Source organism: Gymnogyps californianus, chromosome 5 (genome assembly GCF_018139145.2).
Source record: "Gymnogyps californianus isolate 813 chromosome 5, ASM1813914v2, whole genome shotgun sequence".
In the NCBI taxonomy this organism is placed as follows: Eukaryota; Metazoa; Chordata; class Aves; order Accipitriformes; family Cathartidae; genus Gymnogyps; species Gymnogyps californianus.
In genome coordinates, this window is record NC_059475.1 from 66,967,862 (window position 1) to 66,981,442 (window position 13,581).

Here is a 13,581-nt window from a genome sequence, read left to right on the forward strand (position 1 = left end):
ATACCCCTTTGGCTAGTTCAGGTCAGCTGCCCCGGCTCTGCTCCCTCCCAGCTTCTTGCACACCTGCTTGCTGGCAGAGCATGGGAAACTGAAAAGTCCTTAAGATAAGCGCTACTTAGCAACAACTAAAACATCAGCGTGTTATCAACAGTATTCTCACACTAAATCCAAAACACAGCACTGTACCAGCTACTAAGAAGAAAATTAACTCTACCCCAGCCGAAACCAGGACAGGTGGTAATACCTGGAGGCAAAGGATTCGGCAAGATAACCTTTCCCAGTCCCTTCCAGTACTTTTTTCTGCAATGAAGCTTTTAACAAAATGTCAAGCCATAAAGTCTAGTCTCCCTGATTTTGTTCCCACAGTTGTAACAACAGCTGAAAAGTGAGGTAAACATATTTCGTAATCAGCTGTATGCAGATTCTAAATTTCCCAGTTTAAATTTATAGTGTTTTGTAATAACCATTACGCTGGCACACAGTATGTTCCAAGAACAAACAGCATCAAGATGCAATTCAAATGAAGTCACTAACACTTAGTGACCTGCTAGGATACCGAACTGTAGGTCTGAAGCGTGTATGAAGAGCTTTTCCTCTATGCATGTTAGACAACTAACAAGGGGATCTCGAGCCCTGAGCAGGTCTCAGGTGTTCCTAGAATATAAACGAAAAAGTCACGAAAGGAGACCCTTACACCTTGCATTTAAGCATAATATGGTAATAATCAATTTATATTCATATTATCAGATATCATCGTTTCAAACATCAGAAAGTAATAGCTTTCACACACAAAATTTTCATTCATTTCCACAAAACTGTGTTGCAGCTGCGGATACAATGGAGGACAGGCCCATCGGCAACTGTTAACGTGATGGTCCTGGCTTCAGCTCCAGTTAGTCTGTGCAGCACCGACCACCAGCCACCGGGTAAAATTCCAGGGCACGGATGTGTGCCCTAAGCTTATGTTCTTGTCAGACAAGGTACTGGATCAAATGGAAACTTTGGTGAGACCCAAAACTGAAGTTTTAAGGTTCGGTAGAAAAACCAAGGGGGGAAATGTAAGAACTTCCAGAATTATTCAGTAAGGTCATGTCCTACACCTACAGAACTTAGGGCTTAGATATGTTAATAATTCCCATTAGATTGACCAGGGTCAGCATCTGCTCTGAAACACTAGGGTAGGACATAATCTGTTTCTTTTCTGTGTGTGTTCCTTTCCCCTCTCAGCTTTTCTTCCTCATCTTATTTTCCCTCCTCTTTGTCTTCCACTATTTAAACTCAGTTATTTTCAGTGTGAAATGTTGCATTTCATTTCCTGGAATTGTGTAATCGTTTTTCAAAAAGCAAAGAACATTACGAGAAATGTTTCAACTTGTGTGCTTTCACAGTCTACTCATCACCAGCAGTTGCTCCAATTCAAAGACATTTTACAGGCATTTTAATTGCTGGTCTCAAAGCAACTGGCCACTTCCAAGTAAAAAAAAAAAGTAACAGTATTTCAGGAACTACACAAAACAGAAGAACTATGAACTATTCATGACGACTATGACAAGTGAAAGGTAAATATCTTAATAAAACAGTATTGTAAGTGGAATGCAGCCACAGGCAAAATCATGAAGGATTTTGACAGCTTGAGGAGCTACAGAACCACACTACTACAAGTCTCAAAAAAGTCTGGAGATTGATTGCCCCAAGCCCCTTAGAATTGGTTTGTAGCAACCAAAATAGTGAGCTTGCCTTTTTACTGCTTTTAGCATTCAAATTTCTAGACTTCTTTTTCTGCCAGTAGGATTTCCCCCCAAAAAAACCTTGATGCTGTCACATAATTGCACTGCTGCGGTAACTGAAGTTGTGAGAAAAGCCCTGACTCTCACAAGACGTACAGCAGCATCACAAGTTCTAGCAGATGACTTCAGAGTTTCAGGCTGGACACCACCACGTCCACCTTCCAGGCAGGAACTAAAACATGAAAGAACAAAAACCAGGCACTAAACCTTACCTCTATCTTTTCACCTCCACCCCAAGGCTGCCAAGATCCACCAGAGCAATAGTGTGTATTTTCAAAGCTTGCACTCAGAGTCCACCAAACTTTTGAGTGTGTGGGCCAATACCAGCTTAATTTGAGAGCAGTCTTCTCATATCTTTTAGGTTCTTAAAAGTTTAATGAAAGTCATCAATTGAGAAGGGGGGGAAACAAAACCTAAATTAGTTCCCAACAGAAACAAATGCTGGAAAAGCCTCGCTAACGTATCTAGCCTGAGCCTGCCAAACAAAATCGACAACATGTGGCTCCAGACTGGCCATAGCATATGCCATCTCTTGTCCAGTAGGAATGCTGGTGGGGAGATACAGGCTAGATTAATTCAGCCGCCTACACAACAGTTTGTTTTATATAGTTAACCGTCTCAAGCTGCTGAATTCAAGTAATTCCCTTTGGAGAAAACAGATAGCAAAGCGGAGACTGACAAAAACCCTGTGGAGGAAGAGAGGGAACAAATAACAGCAGCAAGAGATTCTTCCAGAATAATTCCACTGCTAGTGACTCTATGTGCACATTGGGGCTGAGGGATTTTAAAAAGTCCAAATGCAAGCAACAAGGGAAACCTGAGATGCCATATTCCACTTGGCATGAAGGGACAGATTTCCCCAGCATCTTTCCAAGACAGAGCTTGTGTTTGCACAGTAATCCATCCATCTCCATAGGGCTTTCAAGTTGGAGGACAGTGTGCAGCAGCTCCAAGCCTCACTATATGTTGAGCCAGTTTACCTTAACAGGAAGGCTCCTCTCCTCCCCATCGCTCAGAGTAAACTCTGCAGCTACCCCCACTGCGTGGCACTCCCACTGCCTTGAGATTTGTGTTCCAGTGATTTAGGGTCATCAAAACTGCCATATATCATCAGAGACTGAAAGGAGCTGCATCTGAGAAGGCCCACTACCTCACCCCCACACTAACATGGCCTAAGCAAATGTTTGTGGTTTTTTGGTTTTGGGTTTGGGTTTTTTTGATGGTGTTGTGTTGTTTTTTTTTTTTAAACTTTGCTAGTAGCTCAAGTTTTCAGTTATATCCTTCCCACTGGCTGGCATTACACTTGGCCTTGTTTTTTCCCCTGCCTCCTTACATACACTTTTCATTCTTGCTCCTTTCTCTCAATTTTGAGAACAAAACCTCGTTCCAGCACTCTGCACTCACAATCAAAGCAGCAGCTAAAGGCTACGGCTTACAAATCTGTCAGGTCTCAGAGGAACTAAGATCAAATAGAGGCTGCTTTCCCAGCAGCAACACTGCAACTCAGCCAGCCTCTGGAACATGCCAGCCCACCTGAATTCTTTGCTCTTCACTCATTCCCCTGGAAAGGTAGCTGCTATCAGTTCTACCACCATTTCAAGAAGTGAGAAGGGAGAGTTTCCTCACCCCATATATACCTTGCAGGTAAGGGGAATGAGAATACACAAAGGTTTCATTTAAAAATCCATATTTCTTAGTACTCTGCTTTTTTAGCAAAGATACAGAAAAAGGAGGGAACACAAAACTAAAAAAAATTAAATCTTCAGCAGATCGGACGTAGACCCAACCAACTGGCAGCAATGCACACCATCATATTTGCAAACATAAAGCATTACCCAGGAGCGTGCACGGCACTGAGTGACACCACTCCACTGAGAGTGCCACCTCTCTCTAAACCACAGATAGACAGCATAGGCGGCTGCTGTCCTGGAAACGAGCAGAAAGGTCAGTACATCTGAAGAACTTTAGCTGTTTCCTGTTGCACAATGACAGATTAGTGTCAAACATACCCAGAAATGCCCTTATCGACCGGCAAGCTACAAGGAGGCAAAATGGCAGCAGACCACCCCTTCTGCAAGAGCATACAAAAAGCCTGTAAAATAATTTGACCTAAGATGGAATTCTTTTTCAAGAGGTTAACTATACCAGTGTTGGATTTCTCCAAGTGCAACAAAATCCACATTTTCCTTGCACCCCTTTTTTATGGGCTATTCTTTGAGACCTCTGAAAGCCCCTGTTTTGCACATATTTATGAACTAGTGTATGTTCTTAAAATTTGTCTTTGTAATAAGCATGCCAGTGTTTTGACCAACAACAGATACAAGGGTATAGCAAACATTCTGGCTTAAGGCTCAAACCTGAAGAAAGGCTTGCAATGTACACTTTTTTCCCCCCTTCCCTAAAAGTTATACTAACTGTTTTAGTAAGAGATTCTACATTTATCTACTACACAGATTTTACATCTACGCTCAGCCAGATGTTCCCTATATAGGAGCATCTTCTGGTGTGCAGCAGCTCTCTCCCATACACTGACACTCAAAAGTTGCTCATTTCCCTTAGTCATCTTCAGCCCAAGAGTTCAAGAACAGGTCAGGAGCTCACGGCATGACTACATTAACTTAACACTATTAGGTCAAACCTTCTCTGTAAGGAGTGTGTCAATGAACTAGAGAAGCACATCCCAAAATTCGCACAGCCCTTAGGCTGGTGCTTACAAGCTTGCAGGGAGCAGGTCTAATCCACTTCTACAAATGGAGGTTTTGCTGCTTTCTTCTGGTCTGTTGACAGTGTTTCCAAGAAAAAAAACCAAACCCTCTACATTTGGAAATTTAAACTTCACAGTTCACTTGTGCCTAGCTAGCTCCCCAAAGATCACGGGAAGGACTTAACATTATTATGGTTACCAACACTTCTGCACTATAGCAGAAGTGAAGGCTAAAATCCATTAAGAGGCAGATGTCTCACAGGAAGGGCTGCTCCATTAGAACAGGAGTTTTAGTTTAGTTAATTAGGTTGGATTAGGACAATAAAATGATTTATGGGAACACTTTAGTTTTCTTTGTTGGTAGTCAAACTGACCGACACCACACCGACGTGTTTAAAATTAATGACAGCAGTGCCTTCATGAGTTAAATGCTTTCTTACTTGGCTGCTGGCCTTCAATTTCTTTTATAAAAAGGGAACACAAGAAACACTCAGGGCCGTCAGACAAAAGATCTTGCAACTTAAAAGGAAGCTTTAGCTAGCAAGGAAGGAGTTCTTTTAAAGCGAAGAACACATCACATTTCCACTGGATTTTTGGACAGACTGACTGCCAGAGCCAGCAGACATTAGGTTACTGAAAGAAAACACAACAAAAGCTCATGATCATGACACACTGATATTTTGCCCACATCAGAAAAGTGTGTCCACTTAGGAAGTTTCCCAGCAAATTATAACAAATGTCAATTCATATAACATTAACTAAAGACTGTTTGCAATTTTACTCTGTCTCAACTTAAACCCAACAGTAATTGACCAGAATTACCGCTTCTGTAACACTAGATCTCAGTAACACTGAAGATTTACACTGACCTCTGGCTACTGATATAGCTATTCTATATAATTTTCCTCTAGCCTTTTGCAAAGAAAATAAGAGACATGATCATGGAAACCTTATGGGTTTCATGTGCCTACCAGAGGGGCTGAAATGACTGTACCAACCAGAATCACAGGCCCAGCTGTTTAACAAGTCTGCATCTGCTTCCTGCACAGCTCCATACAAGCCCATCCTTCAATGTTCTTCCTTCCTTTCCTTATAAACAAGTGTCTACATTAGAACTGCAACAACATCCACACACACATTTTTTGAATACCAATGCTAACACCTTGTCTGTCTCTAATTTCAGCTGTCAATATTCTCTTGACAACTACATGAGCATTAGGAAATGCTCAAAAAAGACCAAGAGTCAGCAAATGCAGGTAAAGTCAAAGAATATGCCACCATAAAGAAATTAAGTTTTGTACACAGCACTTAATGCACATTTCTGACAAATATTTTTAATACATATACTGATGCTGCAACTACCTACAGGCAAATTATTTCTTTTTCTTACATGGTAAACTGAATAGAGCAATGCTTGCCTTCTGAAAAACACCAATTAACTGTAAAAACATTACAAATTCCTTATTGGTTTCAGATAGTTTTGTTCATTTGTTAAATGATCCAAGCACTAACAGGCAGACTGGGGGAAAGTTAAAAATGCACATGTAACAAGTAATTGGACAACAGATACTTGACATTTAAAGAAACAGTTTAAAACTATGTATGGGTGGCACTGTCTGCAATCCCAGTCACAATAAACGAGTTGATGCATGTAACTTGCAGGTCACCTCTCTTCAATCTGCTGACTGCAAATCACCGCCCTGAAACTCATGGTACACGGGCTCAATGCCTATGCAGAAACCGTTTCAGCAAATAGTCTAGTTTATTTACACTTCAAGCTTTTCTGGCTTTCAAAGCATTCACAAGTTTGTTTATTTGTTCTCTACCCTTTCACACTGAGCTTGGAGATTTGAGGGGGAGGGGGCAGAAGGGACAACACATTTGTCTCTAGCAAACATCAAAGCCACCTGCTACAAGTGCATATGTGAGGTTGTGTGCTACTACTCAAGCAATTTACCATTTATCAACTCAATAGGCAGATGTTAAACGATTTTCTCCATTTGCTGAATTTGTGTTGGTGTGCAATTTTAGACAACCAGCCAATACAGTGCATATCGCCCTTTCTCCAGAAGAGGCATCAAAATATACCATTCCCGTAATTCTCTATTTTGGGTACTGCAACAAGTAAGGAGGCAACAATCTAAAAGTGTTTCTAGATAAGCTACTGTAAAGCTAGGTCAAGGTTGACAGACACTCGACTGCATGCTGTTATTCCAGGGAATAACGTAGAGTAGGCTACTCCTCAGACAAAAGTGAGTATTCAAAACACATCTCTAAAATGCATAGGGAGTGTTGACTAAATGGCACAGATTAAAGTTAGGTGGCCAAAACCATCACTGTTGCAGCCACTTACTAGACCCAAGTCCTACCTCATACCTAGGACTCCTGATAAGCTCTGGTAAAGCAACCCAAGTTGTTCCACTTAATTCAAAGTATTAAAACCAGCTCAAAATAGGCATCAGTTTGTACTAAGAGGCACAGCTATGTGATACAGTAGCTCAGGAATTGCTTTGTAAATCACAAACTTCCGGTGGTTGTGAATCAACACTTTACCTAAGCAACCTGTGAATCATTTTCCTCCCAATCCCACCTTTTAGCTTTTTCTAACCCTTAAAAAACCCCTTTCTTTTCCCCTTCCATTTTCTTCCACCTGTGTTCAGTAACATTATATAGCAAATGATCTTTCATCCATCTTTGAAATCAAGTCTGTAGTTTTCCTCCTTTAGTCAGCTTGCTAAATTTCCTCCCCCAAGCAGACTAGAGCCAGAGACAGCTCAGAGGCATAACACAAAGCTGCGGCAGTGTCAGATACATCAACTACCCACAGTGTAAATCATTTACCCCAAACTCCAGAATGCTCCTCTGGGCAAATTACTGCCTGCACATTGCTGCTACACTTTCTATTGCAACTGCTCTGGAGTTGCCTGCTGTAGTCCTGTGTTGAGGATACATTTCACCTGCTTTGGACACCCAGGAGACACATGTATTTGTCACTGTCCCATACTGAGTTTCATCTATTTGATATGTGACCTTAACTGCTTTTTGAACAATTGTTTCAGACTGTCAGTACATGCATATTCCTCTAAATTTTGCAGTTCACATATTGGTAGCCAAGAATAACTTATTCATACTTTAAAAAAGTCATACTACAACTTCTCATTTATTCCACCAGGTATTCTCTTTTCATTATCTCAACTGATCACTACAGAGTATATAGAGATCCACCCACTGTAGTACAGGTTACATTTCCATGTACCTGTTGATACAGATTACAACCGAATCATTAAGATACTTTTTGGAAGACACATCTGTTCCTGTTTCAGCTTCAAATCACCATGCAGTCATATCACTATCTAAAAGAAAAATGCATATGGGCATGAATTTGCAAAGTGATTTTGCCGAGTATTTTACTGCCATTCGTGAAAAGGAAGCAAAACAGCCCAGAAAAGTAGGACCAAAAAGTTGAACATATTCCTGCCAGGATACTGCTTTGGAACAAGACCTCTTACAATATACTGAGCATTCGAGGTCCTCTATCTGCAACAAAGAGGGAAAAAAAAATAAGAGATATGCAGCTGAGCTCTGCTGAGAGCTACTGTTCCTGGTCACGCTGCTAGGACTTCGGTAGTACTAAGGCTTACTGCCTTCGTATAATGGAGCCAGTTCTCCTCATCTCCACAGTAAAGAAGCCTAAGAAACCTTGTTTAAAAGCAAGAGAAACTGAAGAGACTAGCAGTCTACTAAAAGAGACTTTGCACAAGACAGTTCAGCTACGGCCAACTTTAGGGAGAGACTAAATGGTTGACTGGAAAAAAGCCTACTATGCCAAGAGCTGTGTTGAATATGATGTTCACTGTACTCAGATCACATACCGAAGATGAGTAAGACCTTCCCTGATGTGTGACCTTCTGAAAGCAAAACTTCTGACCCCAAAACTCCTGGCATTAGTTCACTAAGGGTAGGATTTCTTCTGGAAGCCTACAAGCCTATAAACATGAAGGCATAAACATGATTTTGCCATTGCAGCTGGAGCACATCCCCCAAAACTCTTGATACACCCACAAAAATATCAGTAATTAGAGAAGGCTGCAACAGTGTTTGTAGCTGAACATTCTGGTGCCAACAGTCTACAATTCATTTATATACATCAGGAACAAAAGCAGCAGATGCCTGGCTACACTTACGTATTTGGATATGCCAAGCACACAAAATAGCCACAAATTAGAATCCTTAACTAAAAACCAGACAAAAAAAATACAGTGATAAAGTCCCCTCAAGGACTTCTACCAATACATAGACTGAAAGATTTGTACACTCAGCGCATCAGCAGTGAATGCTTCTGTGAACCAAAGCACCCATGAGCACCAATCTAAGCCTGCCTGCCAAAGGAGAGCACATAACAAGATGAGAAGCTGCATATCATTCTGTAGCTTCCAGAAACCATAAATTCAATCTGACACAAATCAATTTTACATTACGACAGCCAAAGACTCTCCAGACAGTTACCTTAACAGACCTGTTAAACAGCTGCACACCTCGAAGAAGGAAAAAAAAAAAAAAAAAAAAAAAAAAGATGTGAACTTACTCTTGCCGAAAAGCCATTTAGTGCTTACAGAAAGCAGGTACATTTTGTAAAGCCCAACAAAGGACAGAAGTTGCTTTCTCAACTTCACACTACAGCTAGAGTACGGTCCTGATAGGAAGCACTCTTTGATAGAACAAACCCAAAACCAATCAGATTCTTTTCTATTGGTCTGAGATTCCTACAGAAATTGCAACAAGTCATCGCAACAAACTGGGCTTCGTAGCATTTTCCTTCATGGTGACTACCAACAAAAAAAATTCCTGCAGAATAGTTCAACTAGTACTTGAACCAAGTTGGACAAACATTACTGACAGTAGCTCTCAGGAAAAGCAAGTTAAGCCCACCTTTCAAAGAGAGCATCCTTACTGCAAGACATTTTGGGGGCGAAAGGCACAGAAGTGTACATTTATAGGATCTGTCTCCTGTATGGATGAAGGTGATAGGTCTGACCGCCAGGCTCTCGGTACACTAATACTCCAGCAGAATAAATAGCATGCAAGTTAATAGTACACATCTCACCTGCGGGAAATGATTACTTTTGGTTTTTTTAAAGTCCTGTGAGTCTACAGTAAACAAAAGTATTTCTAATCTTCCCAGTTATCATTTATACATACCACGAAGCATCTTCCTGTGTAAAGTTCAGAACTTACATTCCTTATACACAACTTAGTATATTTAAAAATACACACACACTCTTTGTTTGAACTCTGCTTAACTGAGCTACTTAAGTGATTTAAGTCAACAAGATCACATACTAAACAGCAGACAATGCAATCCTGATTTACGCTGCTACACAGGAGTCAAAAAATCAACTTGCAAACAAGTGGGAAGCAAGAAGCTTTCTTCACTATATGTGCCATTGCCAAGTTCATTTCAAAACATAACTGACTGTAAGCCCCTCCCAGTGCTGTGTCTGAAAACAAGTCTGGCCCTGATTCCCAGACCTTTTTTTTTTTTTTTAAATTATCCAGGGCAAAAAAGACAGACCATCTCTTCACACAGATGGCGGCATGGCTCTGGGAGTATGCAGCAACTAGTACTGCCTCTCCATCTTGCAAATTGAGAAGGACAGTGAGAAAGCAACAAGTACGTATCCCATTCTCAGTCACCCACCTGAACTATACCAAAGTGTTAAAACCAAATTCAGGATTCATTTATCAGAATGTTTTGTCCCTGGCTGTGACTCCAAAAACTTTAGTGTCCAAGCTAACAGCTACGTTCATAAAATACACCCAATACTAGTACAGGGAGGTTCAACTGAAAGCCAGGTATTTAACTTCAGCATCTTCGTCTATTTACTAACTTCAGTGTGGAATACCAGACTGTATCAATAGTATGCTACAGAGTAAAGCCAGTACAAAAGAACTATCTGAGAGCACTTAAGCCAAAGTATGGGTCATGTCTGCCACTAAATAGCTTTGATATCAGAGTGGAGCCAAATAGAACTTTTACAGGTCAGTCCAACACAAACAGTCCCTGCTGCAAATACGCCACATCCTCAGCCCCCACCCCCCAGAGCAGGGTGCTCCATCTACCTGATCATTTAGTTAAAATTTCAAAACCCAGGGTGTGAAAGGGTGAGCACAGCGCAATTAACACCCAGGGAAATTCAAGCCTCTAGACAGACATTTGACAGAGTAGCCACATCTGTTTCACTTCTGTCAGATAAAGACCACCACAGCCCATTACTATTCTGAGTTGGCAGCAAAATCCCTCCCTCTATAGCTTTGGCATGGAATAAATTTAGCTTACTCTAGATTGTACTGCAGGATATTCTGCAGCACAATTCCCAGTGTTCAGAGAAAGTAATTAGAGGATTAGTTGCCTCCATTGGTCTCAGTTCCTGTTATTTTCATTGTGTTCTCAAATTCAAATCTTCTGTCGTTTTGCAGTAAGATTGATTCAGAGGGGAGGAAGGAAAACTTACATCCCTAAAAATTAAATCTATCATGCCAGCTTAAAAATTCAAGCCACAAAGATTTGTTTTAAAATTTATAATACTGGAATTTGGTTTTAGCAGGCTGTGCTAGATGCACTCATATCCAGAAGTTACCACTTATCTCTTCTGCAGTTTATTAAAATTTAAAGCAAGCTTTATAGGCAACTTGCTTTATATTCATATGTAATGTTAGATAAGAGAACGGCTCATCAAAAGCTATGCACTTCATACAGCATGATTTTACCACTGATAGGACCTGTTTCCCTCCCTCCCCCAAACACACATTCAGGCTCTCTCAGAAGTAAGCAAGGCAGAGCTCCGTCCTGTATTAACACATTTTTTCCGTATGTACCTTTAGTAATAAGGCCCAAGTTATCTGAACATATGGTCAAAAAGACCTCTTTTTTTTTTTTTTAAAGATACAGCACGAGGCTAGAGTTGCAGTAGCAAAATTATGGGATATGTCACCATTTCTATGAAAAATACAGACTAGTACCCAGTGATGTATGAGATTTGGGGTGTTATACTGGATGAAACAAACACAGAAACAATATTAAACAATGACACAAGGCACTTAGCAGGCCCACAGCATAAATAAGGCATGGTTTTAATTTGGGCTATAGAATATCAAGTGTTTCTGAGGGTAAAGCAGCCTACATTTATGTGGAGAATATAGAAGGCTTATGAAATTACATACAGCAAAAAGCACTTCAAGTACTTTTTCCCCAGCATGCCTGAGTACAAGTTCTTTACATAAAAATTAATCATGTTTCCCAGTATTAACTGATTTAAATCATGTTTTTAATTTGGTATCTTAAACTACTTGATGTCTTCAATCAGTTGTTTAAACCAGGTTTTAACAAGTTGGAAAATCTTTGCTGCGTTGAACTCTTCTCCTGGTAGAGCTTCAAATCTCAGTCTTGTGACAGTTAAGAGTATTTAGCACTCAGTACTATTAGGCTGCCCATAATAAAGGTGAAAAATGAGTTCAAGGTTATTGCTTACATTTAAGAATTCAGAAATTTACATATATGTTTGAGAGTTTTAATAGCAATATTTGACATGTTTCAGAGTCAAACCACCTCACCATCCACAATTTTACAAGTTTACCAAGAAGCAGGTAAAAAACCAAACACCACCTCCCCCCCAATATTTCATTTCTTAACCTCTTTTACACTGCAGCACAACACACATGCAGTGAGGAGCATGCAAGACTCCCCCGTATGACACCACACTGCGTTCAAGTTAGAGCTCTGTGAACTTCCAAAAGACTTTGCCCCAAGTTTAATGTTTTTGACTGCGGGTGAAACATTCATTGTTCTCCCTTGCAGGCAGCACGTGAGCTGGAGATTGCCAGTTAAAGAGCGTTGGTACAGACACCTACACATTTTGCATACAGTTGAAAAGATTACTGCTTACTCACTCACTCTTTGCAGCCCATGACCACAGCTCTCGCCAACAGAACAGCTTGTGTAGAAGTTCCCGAACCTGTTCGGATCTGTGAGCTGAGCTAGCTGATACCCACCATTTAATGCATTTTTGACAAACTAAGCAGTTTGAAGGACAACCTCTTTCATCCACACAACTGGGTCTGAAGTTTAAGTCTGTTGACTATTCACATTACACAGGTTTTTAAGCTTATTTGGCACATGAAATGAATACATACTAACTGCTACGTATTACAGACCAACATTCACAAAAGTTTGAACTTTGATGACTCCAGCATAAAAATTATGCTGTAGATAAGAACGAAAGATTCCCTTCTGCAAGCCCTCTGCCAAAAAGCCCCATTACCACTTTCCAGAGAGCTGCTGCACAAAAGCATTCCCAGAATCATCTAAATCATTTGCACTGTCCCTTTCTTCTGCATCCACCTTCACCTCCAGACTTATCTGCCCTTTATGTTTGCTTGACCAAATATCTAATGACTGTTGTTGCATGATCTGGAAAATATATATACATGTCACATTTTATATATACATAGTATATAATTAAAAACATTGAAATCACATGGCTTTGGGTCAAACATTAGTCAAATTCCAGTACACTTTTGGCATACCTGGATGGTATCCAAAGGAATCCTCAGGACACTGAATGTACGAATGGCAAGTGAAGCCAACTGCGTATAGGTGAATTAGGAAGCAGCTATAGGGACTCCTTAGAGCAAATGCTATCTACAAATAAATGATCGGATTATCTAATGCAGGCAGCAGTAGAAAAACCATGAATAGGCTTTTTTTTTAAATAAACAGCAGTGACTGAAGATCAAATTGCAAAAACTGATCAGCCACCACGCTGCTGAGCTAAAAAAGTAGTTTAAGAATAGTTAATGCAGGAATCTGCACTGAAACCAATTGATTCTTTCACAAAGTATGATCTGCAAATCTACAAAAAACAGCAGGAAGACTAATTAATGACAATAGATGAAAATGGCAATCCAGATGAAATGCCAGATAAAAAAAATAATTAAGAACTTAAATATTTTTAGAGAAAATATAATAAATGGAAATTCAAAGAAAAAGATGATCTCTTCAAAGTCAATATAACTGAAGAATGTATTCAAATT

At 40.2% G+C, this 13,581-nt stretch overlaps 1 protein-coding gene across 4 annotated transcripts in view; it reads right to left on the reverse strand.

The window, feature by feature from the left end:
- Positions 1-13,581, reverse strand: part of PELI2 (pellino E3 ubiquitin protein ligase family member 2) — a 77,870-nt gene that overhangs the window by 15,279 nt on the left and 49,010 nt on the right. The window lies entirely within an intron of this gene.